Raw genomic sequence first — 16,447 nt, 5'->3', positions numbered from 1 at the left:
ACAAGATGTCATATTGCAGAGGCCCAACTTGGACTGAGCAGAACCTTTGGATCCATAATATCCTAGGCTTCGGCTTAGGGATTGAATGAAAACAGGGAGCAATTGTTACAGAAGACTGAACACAATAACATGATGGATAGGAACCTCTAGTACCATAAAGACTCTATCCTAGACCCTATCCTATGACCTGTACAAACAGTAAGATTGCTAGCTACAGTGGCTTGATTTTCTCACCCACAACTGAGAGGAAAGTTTCCTGGCAAAAAAGCCTTTGGGATGGGGTAATGAGTATATATGGAGCCAGAGGTTGATCCCATGATGGTATGCTTCAAGGTTGGAGAAACCCTGAATCTCTTAGGCCATGGGAATTCCCTTTCTTTCCCAATGCTTACTGTGCCTATGCAAAAAAAAAAAAAAAAAGACAGCACCCCTTCTTTTTCTTTTTTTTTTGATTTATTAGTTTTTTACTTTATTTTCCTCTCTTTTTTTCTTCCACTTTTCTCTTTCTTTTCACTCTTGTGGTTATTATTTGGTGATTTTTTTTTATTTTTCTTTTTTCTTCCATTTTTCTTTCTTCTTTTTTTTTTTTTTTTCTTTTTTTTTTTTTTTTTTTTTTTTTCTTTTTTTTCCCTCTTCTTTCTCTGGTAGTTGTTTTTCTTTTTCTTTTTTTTTTTTTGGTTTTTGGTTTTTGGGCCACACCCGGTGACGCTCAGGGGTTACTCCTGGCTATGCGCTCAGAAGTCCCTCCTGGCTTGAGGGACCATATGGGAAGCCAGGGGATCGAACCACGGTTGGTCCAAGGCTAGCGGCAAGGCAAGGCTTTACCTCTAGCGCCACTGCCCCTATTTGGTAGTTGTTACCAAATTTTTTTCTTCCTTTTTTCTTATTCTTTTTATCTCCAATGACTGTGGAATGGATGCTCAATATACAAGCTGTAAAGTGGAGGCCAGTTGCACTAGCATTCTGAGGGTAAAGGAGGGAGAAATGGGATACATGCTGGGAACAGGGGTGGAGGGAGGACAGCACTGGTGGTGGGAATGCCCCTCATCCATTGTCACTATGTACCATAAATGATGCAGTGAAAGATTTGTAATGCACTTTGGTCACAATAAAAATTAAAAAAAAAAAAGAAAAAAGAACTATATGATCCAGAGTGTGGCCTAGTAGTAGCTCACATGTCTTGCCATATCCTGGGTTTGATCCCCAGAACCAAAAAAAAACAAAAAACAACCCAACCCAATAAAAGGTACCTAAGTGGGTCGGAATTGGGGGTGTTTGCCTTGCATGCAGAATGTTGGTGGTTTGAATCCTGGCATCCCATATGGTCCCCTGAGCCTGCCAGGGGTGATTTCTGAGCATAGAGCCAGAAGTAGCCCCGGAGCACTGCCGGGTGTGATTCAAAAACCAAAAAAAAAAAAAAAAAAAAAAAAAAAAAGAAAGGCACCTAAGTAAGGGTTTGGAAAAAATTATGATGGTATTTATTTTTTGTTGGAAAAGGCTTTCGTTATGCATTTGGTTTACAGTTCATATAAAAATTTTGTTTTTGTTTTTGGGTCACACCTAGGGGCATTCAGAAATCACTCCTGAGAGGCTCAGGGGACCATATGTGATGCCAGAGATGTAAATCAGGATGGCTATTCAAGGCACCTGCTTTACCCTACCCATTTCCCCATGTAATAATTTAATAGTGAAGGAACACCTGAAACAATCCATTATTGTTGTTGGTGTGTTGGTGGACCAGAGAGGATTGGGCCACACCTGGTAGTGCTCAGTCCTTGTTCTGTTCTTAAGGATTACTCCCGGTGGGTCTCAGTAATTCCAAAAATATGATTCCAAGTATATCACAAGAATATGTGAGTCCAAGGATAAATATTAAGTAGGCTGTGTGCTAGACTAGTACCCTATCTCCTATACTATTTCTTTAGTGTCTGCAATTTTTATAGATTTAAAGTATTTCAAAAATTTAGCACCATGACTTACATACTGTTAGTATTAATGTTTTGATATACAATGCTGCTATACCACACCCTCTACCAGAATGTCAGTGTCCCTCCACCACCATCCTTAGGTTCCCTCTCATCCCCTGACACTTAAAATCAATTCTACAGAAACAGTCTATTGTTAACTTTGTGCTCCATGAATGTGTGTTAATTGTTAAAAATATAGTCAAAATTTATTCTGAATTTGGAAGGCAGAAAAAGAAACCTATAGCAGACCACATAATTTTGTAGGAGAACTCAGCAAGCTTCAAATTTTCCATTTAATTATATTCTGGTCATACAAGAAAGCTACTCCATCTGCTTTGCTAGCATCATCATTCTTTTTGTGCTCTCTAATACTGTCTAGAGATCTGTACATGTATTTAGTTTCTGGGCTGGCACTGACATTTAAGCTTTCCCAGTTCATTTCATCTTGTCATCTCATTGTATCTGTCCTGAGCTTTAGTGTTGTTTTCTTTGTGTTCTGTTTTCATTGAGGCCATCACCTCATTACACAAAAAATAAATTACTGATGAACTATTTGGTCTCAATTATTGTCTGCTTCATAGCAACATTATTCTGTGTGTATTCTTTATCTACTATATGGCTTCCTGCTTTTACCCCAATTTTTTTGCTTTATGGTATTTCTGTATAGTTTCAAGTGCTAGTTTCTTTATTATTGTTTATCATTGTAAGATATGAACTTTTCGGGGCTGGAGAGATAGCATGGAGGTAAGGTTTGCCTTTGATGCAGAAGGTCATTGGTTTGAATCCCGGCATCCCAAATGGTCCCCCGAGTCTGCCAGGAGCGACTTCTGAGCATAGAACCAGGAGTAACCCCTGATACGGCCGGGTGTGCTCTCCCCCACAAAAAAAAAAAGATATGAACTTATCTTTGAAGAGTTGTTTATAGAAGGCTTTTGTACAGAATGGGTTAGGATAGAGAGCATCTTTCTTGATTGGGGTTTTAAGTCAGTATGTTTCTGAATAAAAATGAAGGACTATGATGTCTTCACAACCAAAATTTTTCTCTGTGCTGCAGAGACTGTCTTGCAAATATAATTAAAATCTGGAATCTCAGAAACTTTTTTTAGTTTGTTTTTGGTCCTTACCTAGTAGTGTTCAGTGCTTACTCCTCGCTCTGCCCTCAGAAATCACAACTGGCAGTACTCAGAGGAACATATGAGATTAGTGGATCAAATTGGGGTTGGTCTTGATGTAATTTTTACTCCTGTCCAAATGCTTACAAGTTGGGATCCTTCCTAGAGAAGACAGAGAAGTAGTAATTAGAACTCTACCTCTCTGTTGTCTTCTTCCTTGGGGCAATGCCAAACCTATTCTTTGTGTTTAATGTTCTTTTTCTGCATGCAGCAGTATTTTCATTGAGTTAACAAACTAATTTCTGGGTGGATTCTGAAGAAAAAAAAAAAGGGAGAGGACAGATTTCTTGGACAAAGAAGGCTAGCAAGCTCCAGGTATTATGATCACCCACCCCTTTCAGGATTCCTAAGGCAAATGCCTCAGTGATGGTGTTCTGATACGTCTCATCACAGAGGAATTGCTAGGCATTATCATCCAAGCACAGTTCTGACGCATTTACAGCACGGCTCCTCCCATATGGGCAGGTAAATGTCTCAAAGCTACTTATACCTTCACACAGCTGCTCAGATTTATCCTGAGATTATTGTTTTTTTCTGGCGGTGGGTGGAGGGCAGTGAGTTGCCTGCTCAAATCATCAGAGTTGTCTGACAGAATTTCATTGTTAAAGCTTACCTGGAGGAGTAAAAAATGTGAAGGGACATTAGGAGAGGACTCCCAATCATAGACTTCTCACCCTTCCTTAGTTTAATGGGGCTGAATGCCCACTCTAGTCAAAAACAGAGAAAATTAGATGTCCCTGTTCTTCTCCCAAGTCACCACTCCAGTCATTATAAGATAGAATAAGAAATAAGTTAAGTAACCTCTCTGGGGGGGGTAGTGAGAAGATGGCAAATACAAACTTTACTTCTTTCAAAATTCTATCAAGGTAGTGTCAGTATTGTGATTGTTTTCCCAAGTGATGTCATTGAAAGAAGTAGGGAGAGAGGGAGGTAGTAGTTGAGAGAGAGAGAGAGAGAGAGAGAGAGAGAGAGAGAGAGAGAGAGAGAGAGCACAAGAGGCAAGAGTGGGAGCACTACTTCCCTCTTGCTTAACCCATCCTTGTTTCCCTAGGGGAGGACCTGCAGGATTAGGACTGGTAAAGTCTTCTGCAAGCATCTGCATAGTATGAGCTCTGAGCAATCGCATCCCACAAGTCTCTTCTAGGCATCTACTCAAATGCCACATGAAATCTACTTCATCTGTATGGGACAAGACTTGATCTTCACTACCTAAGGTTACTCAGCAAATCATGGCTTCATACTGAAGTGTGATAACGTTTTTTGCAGAAAAGGAGAACCAGCCCAGACTATCTACCAAGGTTCAGGTTCATCATCTCTCTCTCATAAAAATTTTTATTCTCTCTATCAGGAATAAAATAGTGAAGTAATGTAGTTATGCTTAGAAAATGTTGAGCGTAACCAAGAGATCTCAGGGATAAAAGAATGAACATATACAAGTCAATCAAAATCATATAAGCACTTATAAATAGATGCACAGATTCATAATAAAATTCTCAAACAAAATGGTAATAGGAAATTTTCTCAATATAGTCAATTCTACCTCCAGCCTATGACAAACATATCAATGGGGAAAACTAAAAGCCTTTTCTTTAAGATCACCACAAGATAAGGTTGTCCTCTCACTGCTTCTATTCAATATAGTAACTGGAAGTACTTGTGTAGCAGTTAGGCAAGAATAATATATTAAATGCATCCAGGTAGGAATGGAAGAATTCAAGCTCCCATTATTTGTGGATTATTTGAGACTATTCTTATTCATCCTAAAGATTATAAAAAACTTTTAGAAACCATAGATTTATACAGTAAAGTGGCAGGCTATGTAAAAGTACATGGCTTTCCATTTATATACCAATAATAAAAGAAAAGAAAAAGATATTTAAAGAACTAATTCACAAATGTGCCTCAGAAAATCAAGGATCTTGGAATTAACTAAAGAGGTAAAAAACCTATACAAAGAAAACTACAAATGCTACTTAAGAAATAAAAAAACACACGAGAAAATGGAAACACACCCCCTGCTCATGGATTGGGAGCATCAACATCATCAAAATGGCAATATTTCCCAAAGCATTGTACAGATTCAATGTACTTCCTAGAAGTGTACTCATGCTTGTTTTTAAAGAAATGGAATAAATAGCTCTGAAATTTATATGGAACAATAAACTTTTCACGAATAGCTAAAGCAATTCATACAAAGAAAAAGGCATCACCACCCCCAACTTCAAGCTCTCCTACAAAGCAGTAGTAACTAAAATGGCATGGTATTGGAATAAAGTCAGACTTTCAGATCAGGGGAATAGAACTGAGTATCTTGAGAATATTTCCAGATGTATGATACATTAATATTTGATAAAGGGACAAAAAGGTGAAGTGGAGCAAGAAAAGTCTCTTCAACAAGTGTGCTAAAGAAACTTAGTCAGCTATGTGCTATAGAAACTTAGTCAGCTATGTGCAAGAACCTGAACTCAGACTTCTTCCTAATACCTTGTACAAAGGTCAAATCAAATGGTTTAAAGACCTCTATATAAGACCTGAATTCATAAGTTAGACAGAGGAGAAAGAACAGAACTCTCCATGACATTAAAGTTCAGTATTTCAAAGATGAAATACCATTAACCAAGCTACTAGAAGCAAAGATAAATAGGCTACATTAAATTAAGAAGATCCTGCTCAGGCCCGGAGAGATAGCACAGCGGTGTTTGCTTGCAAGCAGCCGATCCAGGACCAAAGGTGGTTGGTTCGAATCCCAGTGTCCCATATGGTCCCCTGTGCCTGCCAGGAGCTATTTCTGAGCAGACAGCCAGTAGTAACCCCTGAGCACTGCCGGGTGTGGCCCAAAAACAAAACAAAACAAAACAAAATAAAACAAAACAAAAAAAAGAAGATCCTGCTCTGAGCACGGCTGGGTGTGACTCAAATACAAAAACAAGCAAGCAAACAAACAAACAAAAAGAAGCTCCTGCACCTCAAAGGGAATTAAGACCACGATATAAAGACTGTCCATGGAATGGGAAAAATTACTTACCCAATACCCCTATGATACGGGGTTAATATCTAAGACATATATGGCACTGGTAGACATTAAAAAAATACAAACGTATCAAATTGAGGAAAAGAGATAAATAGAAATTTACTCATAGAAGAAATACAGATGGCCAAAGTACAGAAAAAATGCTACACATCATTAATTATCAGGGATATGCAAATCAAAACTACTCTAGTCACATAGAGACTGGAACTCATCAAAAAGTATAAGAAGGGCCCGGAGAGATAGCACAGCAGCGTTTACCTTGCAAGCAGCCGATCCAGGACCAAAGGTGGTTGGTTCGAATCCCGGTGTCCCATATTGTCCCCCGTGCCTGCCGGGAGCTATTTCTGAGCAGACAGCCAAGAGTAACCCCTGAGCATTGCCGGGTGTGGGCCCCCCCCCCAAAAAAAAAAGAAAAAAGAAAAGTCAGTGCTGTCACAGATACAGGGATAAAGGAACTTTAATTCACTGCTGGTGATAATGTTAACTGGTCCAGCCTTTTGGGAAAGCAATATTGACAATCCTCAAATAGATAGAAAGAGCTTCCTGGGACTGGAGCGATAGCATGGAAGGTGTTTGCCTTGCCTGCAGAAGATTGGTGGTTCAAATCCTGGCATCCCATATGGTGCCCGAGCCTGCCAGGAGCGATTTCTGAGCATAGAGCCAAGAGTAACCCCTGAGCGTTGCTGGGTGTGACCCAAAAACAAAAACAAAAACAAACAAAAAAGAAAGGAGCTTCCTTTTGACACAGTAATACTGCTCCTAGTAAGACACATTATGTCCTTTGGATCCCTCGTGCTTATTCCCAGATTTTTTCTTTAGGGGGCGGGACCACACATGAAGGCGCACAGGGATCACTCCTAGCAGTTTTCAGGGGGATCATAATTGATGCCAGGGACTGAACCTGGATCTATTGTGTGCAAGCACCCTACGAGCTGTGATGTTTTTCTAGCTCCTCAAATCTTGGTTTTATTACTTCCTGAGAAACTCATTGCCAAGGACCTCTCACCAATCTACCTACTTCAAAGGAATCTAGGGAGGTATCTTAAAGTGATAGAAAATTTGGTAGGTGGGGCCCAAGTGATAGCAAAAAGGTAGGGCATTTGCCTTGCATTTGACCAACCCTGGACCTACCTGGGTTCAAGAATAAAATGGGTCTATGGTGCTGGCTGATGAACTGACATGACTGGGGCTGTGGCTCGTGGGCCTCTTTTTTTCTTCTTGTTTTGGAATCAGACTTTGTTATGCTCAGTGGTTACCCTTGTCTCTGCACTCAAGAATTACTCCTGGAAGTGCTCGGGGGGACATGTAGGGTGCCAAGGATTGAACCCAGGTTGGCTGTGTGCAAGACAAGTGCCTGATCTGCTGTACTACTAGATGAGCACTTCCTAAAAGAAAGCTCCCACTTCCAGCAGGGAAAGACCAGCTTTCCATCAAGAGGAGCTGCTAATACACTATCTCTGACCACTGAACCCTGCTATCATACATGTGCATTTTTGCCATGACAGTTCCAGTGGAGTCCGTGACATGGTGAAAACCATGCTCTTGAACCTGAGGCAAAAGCTTCACGAAGGTTAGTCTCCTGGAGCAGTCGCAAGCAGCCCCAAAGCAAAAAAATATCCCCCACGTCATGTACTGCTTCTGACAATATTGATGATTGGTTTTCTTACTCCATGCTACAGTAACACTGAGAACACAACATAATTATTTGAGAATACATTAATGATTTTATGAATCACACAGAAACTTCCGAGAATGATTTTTTAGAAAAGAAGTGCTTCGCAGAAAATCAAGGAATTTTGCTTAAAAGCTATCACCAAGATTCTGTGCTTAAAAGCTATCACTGGGGCCGGAGAAATAGCATGGAGATAAGGCGTTTGCCTTGCATGCAGAAGGTCGGTGGTTCAAATCCCAGCATCCTATATGGTCCCCGAGCCTGCCAGGAATGATTTCTGAGTATGGAGCCAGGAGGAACCCCTGAGCGCTGCCGGGTGTGACCCAAAAACCAAAAAAAAAAAAAATAATAGTAAGAATCATTTAGCCATAACTTTAATCAGTTATAAGTAGGAAAATCTCTGATAGAAGAATCTAGGGAAAATCCCACAGCATAAAACCTGACAGCTAGAGACACTTGGAGGACTGTGACCAATTCTTATAATAAGGCAGAAATAGATCAAGTAAAGGATTTCTTATGTTCCTAAGAAAAAGCCAGGCACACAATGATTATATCTAATACAGGGCAAAAGATGGGAACCACCTATAGATAGGACTAGACTATGGCCCACTTAGCATCAGATTAACTACACCTGATCCCTCATCTTATACAGGAGTGTATGATGAGGCTTGTAACGAGGAATGGTACCTGAAGGAAAAAAAGTGTCTTATTATAAATTGCCCTTTTTAGAAATACTATTAAGATCAATGCCTCTTGAATTTCATCTTACACAGGAACAAAAGGATTTACTAAAAAAGCAAATAAAGAAGTCTGTGGAAGGCTTGGACCAAAGCAGTACATGACTGGAGACCTAAACCTGGACCCCCAGACATTTAAAATGGTGGATTTATAACATCTTAAATATAATAAAAATCCTGCTCACAACTCAGGCTGGGCAGGTTTCTAAAATCAAGTAAAGATTAACCACATTAACTATTAGTCTTAGGTCATATAGTAAATGTAGACAATCACCAGAGTGCCATTGTTTAGAAATAGTAAGATTAAATCTGATTCTTGATGAGGTCAGCGTGCTTAGAAAATTATTAATAATGTGTTGAAATGAGGAACCTGTAAATTGATGTATCTTGATTTTTTTTTTTTTGCCAATATGTATAAATAATCTAGAGAAATAAATGCAGTTGCTCTGTAGTGGAAGTTCAAGCCAGAGCTCTTAGCCTCTTTCCAGCACCCAAGACTTGGAGTCTTTTGTTACGCCGACCCCTTACTCACCTGTCTTCTGAGGAGAACCTGAGTGCTGCCCTCCAACAGCTGAGCGGTCTGCGGCAGCTGGCACCCAAGCAGGGACCCTTGGAACAGGTAAGCTGTCTCTTTTCTTTATTTTCTTTTTTAATTTTATTCAGGCAAAGGTAGGATCTTGCTGGGGTACTGCAGACTCACTGACATAAGTCCAGGAAAACACGTGTAATCATTGAAGCAAGTAAAGCAGAAACTAAGCCTTGTAAACCATGGTGCTACTACTTCTAAAAATAAGAATATTTTTGCCTCAATTTAAAAACACATGCTAACTAAGAGCAAGAGGCATCAAAGTAACACAAAGTTAATTAGTGGAATTTTATTCTTTTGTGTTACAAACTAAGCCCTGGTTCCCAGAAGAAGGGAGTCTGTCTTTAGAAAATTGGAGGAAGGTAGGGAGAGGTATGAGAAAATTTTATGAAGAAAATGGACCTGCTGCCATACCCATAATGGCATTCTTATTGTGGTCTCAGATAAGAGATTTAATTGATGAAAAATCAATGAATATCAATTCTTGATGGAAGAAACCCCCTCAGAACCCCAGGAAACTATTCCCTTGCAAGATATTCATAAACCAGGATATGGCGTAGTTAAGGGTAATAATGTCAAAGGGGTAAAAAGACCATATGCACCTCTGTGGCAAGGGATAGATGATGATGAGAGTGATCTAGATGATTGGGACCTAGAAGATGAATCAGCTAAATATGAATATGAGCATGGTATGGTCCAGATAACTTTATGGGGGCTGTAGCCTTCAAATATCCTAGGGGAGCCCAGCATAAACATCCAGGACATAAGAAGTATCATCCACCATTAAGCTGCATCAACAAACTATGAGAGAGGCACGCAAACAGGGAGATTTTTCTTTTCGTTCCCTATAGTGGATGTAGGAGGGGGATTTCCCTACATGGGAACCTTTGCCACTAAAATTATTAAAAAAAAAAAAACTGCAAGAAGCAGTTTGGACCTCCGGTCCTTCTTCCCCTTATACAATACAATTGGTGGACATAGTGGCAAGTAATTGGCTTACTCCTTTTGACTGGTTCCAAACTGCTAAGGCAGTCCTAACTCCAGGACAGTATATCCTATATATAGGCCAGGGAATACATTGCTCGGATTTCTTTTATTAGAAAGGCTGTTAAGCCCATTCTCCCTATGCTAATGGGAATAATGCTAATAGGAATGCAGATGTTATCTAGCAATTAGGAATTAGCAATTAGGAATTTATATATAATATATAATTCATATATTAGAAAATATTATGAGAATGGCAGGACAGGCTTGGAGAAAAATATCTAATAAAGATGTAAAATCTACAGCCCTCTCTAGCATACGGCAAAAACAGGAAGAGCCTTATGAGGACTTTGTAGCAAGATTGGAGGCAGCTATTTTAAAAATGATGCCAGAATCTGAAGGGACTACAATTTTGTTAAAACAACTTGCTTGAGAAAATGCTAATACAATGTGCCAAGAGTTAATTAGGCCTATTAGAAAGTCAGGATCAGTACAGGACTTTGTCAAAGCCTGCTTGGAAGCCACACCTGCAGTCATACAAGGGGTGGTTTATGCTATGGTCATGAATGGCCAGACTTTTGGAAAATATGTAAAGCAAATTAATAGGGGAAGCTGATCCTAAATTCCCCAGAAAGCTCACTGAGGAAGCTATGAAATGTATTCACAAAGTAGAACAACAATTAACCTCAGCAAAGCTTCAACAAATAAATTATACAAAAAATTGGGATTTATTGATTATTCCTACTCAATATATTCCTACAGGATGCTTATGGCAGGATGGAGTCCTTGAATGGCTCCGTATATCTCAGACCCAGACCAGAATTGTTTCCTCTTATCCATATTTATGCTCACGTTTGATAACTAAAGGAAAAACAAGGTCTAGAGAATTATTTGGGCAAGAAATGCAAAATATAACTATTCCCTATAATAAAATACAATTGGATGATTTGATTCTAAATAATGACAATTGGCAAGTAGCTTTGGAAGGATATAGTGGACAAATTACCTTCCACTTACCCCAAAATCCATTAATTAAGTTTGTTCAACAAACATAAATTATTTTCCCAAGGAAAGTACAAGCAGAGCCTGTTGCCAATGCTCTGGTTGCTTTCACAGATGGTTCTTCTACAGGAAGAGCTGCAGTTTATGTTAAAGATTACTCACCTCTGATAAAAATTAAAAATATCCTATATACATTTAACAGTGGATACATATTCTCATGCTATTGTAGTCACTGCAAGAACTGGAGAAGCAGTTATAGATGTTATACAGCACCTCCTCTCCTGTTTTGCAGTGTTGGGCATTCTTCATAAAATAAAAACAGAGAATGCCCTTGTCTATACTTCCAAAGCTTTACAATCCTTCTTTCAGCAATGGGGAATATCTCACATTATGGGCATTCCTAATAATCCTCAAGGCCAAGCCATTATTGAAAGAACCCATCAAACTTTAAAATTACAAACACAAAGGCTAAAAGAACAAGGTAATTACTATTCCCCACATCAGCTTTTAAATCATGTTTTATTTGTTCTTAATCATCTTAATGCTAATGATCAAGGTCTGACTCCTATGCTAAGACACTGGGGGGTCAGAAAAGGAAAAGGTAAAACCCCTGGTTAAATGGAAGGACCTTTTAGCGGGAGCCTGGAAAGGCCCCGATATATTAATTATCTGGGAGAGGCTACACTTGTGTTTTTCCAAAGGATGCCGAATCTGCCATCTGGATTCCAGACCGGCTCATCCGCCCTTTCCAGAAACCAAAGGAGAGCCCAAAAGAGAAAACAAAAGCAGGAGCAAGATGCCCTGACTCAGAGCATGAAGAGACTTTCTCTGTCCCCCAGACAGGCGACAACCACATCCACGGCCCAGATACCAACTTGGGGACAGATCAAGAAGCTAACCAAGGAGGCGGAGGACATGCTTCAGAGAACTGCAGAACCGCGCACTTCTGAGAACATGTTTTTGGCCATCATTGCTGTACTTTCCTCACAGGTGCTTTTTGTGCATGGAATTTCATATTGGGCATATATTCCTAAACCACCTATTTTACACCCCGTAGGATGGACAGACCCTGTACAAATAAAGGTCCTTACGAATAATTCAGATCTTGTGGGAGGAATAGAGGATTCTGATTTAAGGCCTCTCCTCTCTGCTCATATAAATTATGAGGGCAGATCAGATAGCGCGCCTATCTGCCTATCATTAAAAGGAGCTCCACCTCCTGCTTGCCTACCCATAAATTATAGAACATTCTTTGCAGATGCTCCAGGACCTGTACAGGAGACAGAGGGTAAGGAAAAAAGCACTCGATTTATGTGGGAGGTTGGAATGCAAACCTTAGGATATTCTGTTTATAATGAAACATTTTTGGCAAATATTTCTATGCCTTTGTCCCGATGCGTAGAAAAATATAGAGACCCTGATCAATTTTGGGGGAATTTATTAACAAAAAATTACCCTCGCTGGTTAGATTGTGGGTTCTCCAATTCTGCATCTCAACATATACCATATGGGACAAAAATTTTTATTTATGATTTCTCCATTGCTAATCCGGAAAATGATTATAGAGATTATTTAGAGAACAATTCGAAAGTAAAATTTAATTTTTATCAGCCTCCTACTGATGGGGAACCAGTAAAGAGGTGGTTTACTCCAGGGTTTGTGGCCCCCATTTGGATAGCTATTTCCCCCATGTATAATGAAACTACCATACATTATGATCTTTTTCGTTTACCTGCTGCAGCAAATATGCTCCTTGTAAAATATCCTAACACTACTGTAGCCTCACCTTTGGCTTTGCGTGCATGCCTGAATTACCCTTATGCTATATTACTTGGACACCCCTCACAAGTTAAAATTGTAGCTGTGAGCAATTCTTATAAAGTTTCTTGTACTGCATGTAAACTTACTAATTGTATAGATTCCTCCTTAGATACAAATTTGTCAGTTATTTTAATAGTTAAGAGACCTGCATATGTTTTATTACCTGTAGATTTAGGGAATGACCCTTGGTATGATAATTCAGCTTTGCAAGTTTTAACCTCTTTAAATGAATTGATGAGGCCTAAGAGGTTTGTAACTGCCCTCATCCTAGGTATAACTGCCCTTATTGCTATAGTGACCACTTTAGCTGTGTCTACCACTGCCTTGGTCCAAGAAATTCAAACGGCTCATTTTGTCAATGATTTAAACAAAAATGTTTCCATTGCTCTGGCAGAACAACACTTAATAGATAAGAAACTCTCTGCAAAGATTGAAGTTTTAGAGGAAGTAGTTTTAGAACTAGGACAAGAACTAAATAATTTGAAAACACAAGTCTCCACTAGGTGCCATGCAAGTTTTAAATATATATGTGTCACTCCTTTACCATACAATGATACCTGGGATTGGAATAAAACTAGAGCTCATTTGGAAGGAGTCTGGAAAGATAATGATGAAACTCATAATCTAGAGGCCTTAAAGAATGATATAAAAGCCATGAGCAAAGCTCATTTAGACATGTCCAATATTAACATTCTGGTAAAACAGTTAAAACAAAGTTTTGATGCCCTAAATCCTTTACATTGGTGGCATTATTTCCTAGTAATCGGTGCATTCTGTGTGGTTTTCAAAATCATACTTGTTGTTTTTCCAGTCATCTTCAGATTAATAATCAAATCCATTAAAGCAGTGCACCAGGATGCGACGGGACTTCATCTCCGAGCTCTTAAATATAAAAAAGGGGCAGATGCCACGGCAGCTCCAGTGGAGTCCGTGACATGGTGAAAGCCATGTTCTCGAACCTGAGGCAAAAGCTTCACGGAAGTTAGTCTCCTGGAACAGTCGCCAGTGGCCCCAAACCAAGAAAATACTATCCCCCACGTCATGTACTGCTTCTGGGAATAATGATGATGGTTTTTCTTACTCCATGCTACAGTAACCTGCGAACACTGGGTTCTATAGAAAACCCACAATATAATTATTTGAGAACACATGAATGATTTTATGAATCACACAGAAACTTCCGAGAATAATTTTTTTTTGTGTATGATTTTTGGGTCGCACTCGGCAGTGTTCAGGGGTAATTCCTGGCTCCAGGCTCAGAAATTGCTCCTGGCAGGCACGGGGGACCAGATGGGATGCCGGGATTCAAACCGATGACCTCCTGCATGAAAGGCAAACACCTTACCTCCAGGCTATCTCTCTGGCCCCCCGAGAATAATTTTTTAGAAAAGAAGTGTTTCGCAGAAAATCAAGGAATTTTGCTTAAAAGCTATCACTAAGATTCTGTGCTTAAAAACTTGGGGCCGGGCGGTGGCGCTAAAGGTAAGGTGCCTGCCTTGCCTGCGCTAGCCTTGGACGGACCGCGGTTCGATCCCCGGTGTCCCATATGGTCCCCCAAGCCAGGAGCAACTTCTGAGCACATAGCCAAGAGTAGCCCCTGAGCATTACTGGGTGTGGCCCAAAAATCCAAAAAAAAAACTATTACTAATATTCTTAAGAATAATATTAGTAAGAATCATTTAGCCATAACTTTGAATCAGTTAAAAGTACAAAATTCTCTGATAGAAGAATCTAGGGAAAAGCCCACAGCATAAAACCTGACAGCTGGAGACACTTGGAGTACTGTGACCAATTCGTATGAGTGTCCCTATAATAAAGCAGAAATAGATCAAGTAAAGGAAACAGGATTTTTTATGTTCCTAAGAAAAAGCCAGGCACACCATGATTATATCTAATATAGGGCAAAAGATGGGAACTATGGCTCACTTAGCATAGGATTAACAACACCTGATCACTCATCTTATACAGGAGTGTATGATGAGGCTGGTAACAGAGGAATGATACATGAAGGAAAAAGAGTGTCTTATTATAAATTGCCCTTTTTTAGAAATACTATTAAGAGCAATGCCTCTTTAATTTCATCTTACACAGGAACAAAAGGATTTACTAAAAAAGCAAATAAAGAAGGCTGTGGAAGGCTTGGACCAAAGCAGTACATGACTGGAGACCTAAACCTGTACCCCCAGACATTTAAAATGGTGGATTTATAACATCTTAAATATAATAAAAATCCTGCTCAGAACTCAGGCTGGGAAGGTTTCTAAAATCAAGTAAAGATTAACCACATTAACTATTAGTCTTAGGTCATATAGTAAATGTAGACAATCACCAGAATGCCATTGTTTAGAAATAGTAAGATTGATTCTTGATGAGGTCAGCATGCTTAGAAAAATCATTAATAATGTGTTGAAATGAAGAACCTGTAAATTGATGTATTTTGATTTTTTTTTGCCAATATTCTGCTGTTAGATGTATAAATAATCTAGAGAAATAAATGCAGTTGCTCTGTAGTGGAGGCTCAAGCCAAAGCTCTTAGCCACTTTCCAGCACCCAAGACTTGGAGTCTTTTGTTATGCCGACCCCTTACTCACCTGTCTTCTGAGGAGAACCTGGTGCTGCCCTCCGACGGCTGAGGGGTCTGAGGCACATTTTTTCCATCATCCTGCTTTCCTCTACTACCATTGCCTAGGCCCATCTGTGCCTTATAAAACTCACCACTCCACTTGTTAAAAACCAAGAGCCAGCCTAAAAGGCTGATTATATAGTTTCCTTGGTCAGAAGTTAGGGTGCTGCCTAAAGTGGGCACACTTCAAATAGGAGAAACTAAGTTAAATGGTGGAAGGATGGCACCTCAAGGAGGTACCTTGGGTCTTTGGACATTGCTGGTACTCCTCTCAGCTGCAGAGGGATGAACACCTAGTCTGGGGCCTGTAATATCTGGAAAATTATAGCAGGCTAAACAAAACCCACTTGTTCCAGCAGTATTGCTTCTGGCCAACTAGTGACTTTCTTTTTTCAACAGCTGGTTTTCATGAATAAAGTCAATGATCTTATTCTTGAATAAACATTTTAAATCCAAAGAGATGGACATGATGCTAATGTGAATAATTCATTCTTTAAATTTCCTGCTCTTAGCTTGACTACAATGGTTCTTTAACTTTAACCTTTTCCGGGACAGGGGCCACATGTTCAGGGCTTACTCCTGGCTCTGTGCTTAGGGATCACTATTGGTCATGCTTGGGGAACCATAGTGGGTGCCAAAGATCAATCTTGGTTCAGCTACATGAAAGTCAGGAGCCTAGACCTCTATTTCTCTGGCCCATGGACCTCACTCTTTTAGTGAGTTCACCAAAAAAAAAAAAAAAAAAAAAAAAAAAAAAAGCATGGTAAAAAAGAACCAGCTTAGAAATTTTCCACAGCACTTATCAGAAGTAAGGTAAGGATGTTATCAGGTACACTGCTCCTGTGCTTTCTT

This window comes from Suncus etruscus, chromosome 16 (genome assembly GCF_024139225.1).
Source record: "Suncus etruscus isolate mSunEtr1 chromosome 16, mSunEtr1.pri.cur, whole genome shotgun sequence".
NCBI classification, from domain to species: domain Eukaryota; kingdom Metazoa; phylum Chordata; class Mammalia; order Eulipotyphla; family Soricidae; genus Suncus; species Suncus etruscus.
The sequence above is the reverse complement of the archived record's forward strand: the minus strand, read 5'-3'. Positions refer to the sequence as shown.